We start from the raw sequence: 1,701 nt of genomic DNA, 5'->3' as shown, positions 1-1,701 counted from the left end.
CCGATTCAGAAGATATTTATTATTTACTGCGTTAAACTGACATTGGCGTTTCTCGGTGCGTAGAATGAAAACATCAAAATATTTTTTTTTTTTTTTTCGTAAAATTGTTCTTTTTAATCCTTTTAAAATTCTGTAGCAGCATTTTTCTCTCTTGTAAAATAAAGTGTGAATTTTAAAATAATATTAATAATAATAAAAAAAGTTTTAAAACAGAGCAGCATTTATTTAGTTCACTTATGGTATTTCATTATGGATGGAATTTTGTCATCGATTTATATTCTACTTCTTGCTAAGCTACCGATTTCAAATTTAGTACACACATTGTTGGTCAATGATAATACAATGCAATGAAGTGATCGTTTTTTTAAAATTAGATACTTTTTTTCACTTAATATTTAATCAGTTTTTCGCGCATAGCTTCGTTTGACAAAGAAACAAAACATATAAGAATTTTACTGTTTTCACTATCAAATACAACAGGTAAAAATCTTTTCAATGAATGTTGTATGAAAATTTTAACTTAATTTCTAAGCTTTTGATTAATTTTAGAAAATCTCCTGAGATTTTAGACTATTTGACATTTATGATTTTAAAATTTCACCGTCTAAAAATGTATCGGATTTAAAGTTTTGAAAATGTCACAGATTATAAAGCAAACTTTTAGCCCTCTTTCTAAAATCAGAATATTAAATAAAGCATATTAATCAATCGATTTCCGAGTTTAAAAAAAATGAGTTTCAGTCTGGAGCAGACGACAGAAAAGGGTTTCGAGCGGAAAAATAACTTTTGAGTTCGCCGACTTGGTACACTTAATTACGAATTGTCGATTTTCGTTTCTTCTTTGTTCGTTAAGTAATATTATTATTACGCCCAGTTTCGGAAACTGAATATTCAAAGCGCTTTCTTCATTCTCCGAATGATTTTCAGTTGTGCATGTTTATTTCATAATTTTCTCATAATTTATTGCTCGTGTTCTACACTGCTGGACATTAAAATTGCAACACCATGAAGAAAAGCAAATACAAAAAAGATATATATTGCACGAAAACAATATAGCATAAAGACAAAGCATTAAATTTGTAAGCATTTTGAAGGTTTACAGGGGTGCGAAATTAGTAGAAACAGCTGTCACCCCTGGCAGCTAAAACCGCCCATCAGGCACGAAGTCAAACTGGGCTTGTAATGACAGAAATTGGCAACACATTTCATGCTGCTTCAAGTCTATGCCACACTTCATCAGCCGTATTAGCTATAGAGGAGTGGCGGTCCAGTCTCTCAGCAACACATGACCAGATGTTTTCAAGGGGGCACAGATCTGGAGACCGTGCAGGCCACGACAGCAACTGAATGTCATTCGGAGAATGAAGTGTATCGAGGAAGGTCAGAAACCTGTGTATTGAGGAAGGTCAGAACACGACGTGCAACATGTTGTCTTGCATTATCTTATTGGAACATGGCGTTTTCAGGCCTCGAAGATAGGGCACAACCACTGGACGTAAGATGTCAGAAATGTATCGATCTGCGTTCAAATTACCGTCGATCCGAACTAGAGATGTGCGTGTCGTGTACCCAATCGCTGCCCAAACCATCACACCAGGAGCAGGGCCCCTATGCCGATATCGAATGCAAGCAGGCGACGTGCGGTCTCCTCGGACACTCCAGACACACATATGGCTGAATTGTCAAGGGAAGACGAAGTAA

The sequence above is a fragment of the Stegodyphus dumicola genome, chromosome 9 (genome assembly GCF_044657685.1).
Source record: "Stegodyphus dumicola isolate Sdum_Otavi_A_Nest chromosome 9, ASM4465768v1".
NCBI lineage: Eukaryota > Metazoa > Arthropoda > Arachnida > Araneae > Eresidae > Stegodyphus > Stegodyphus dumicola.
This window is presented reverse-complemented; position numbering follows the sequence as displayed.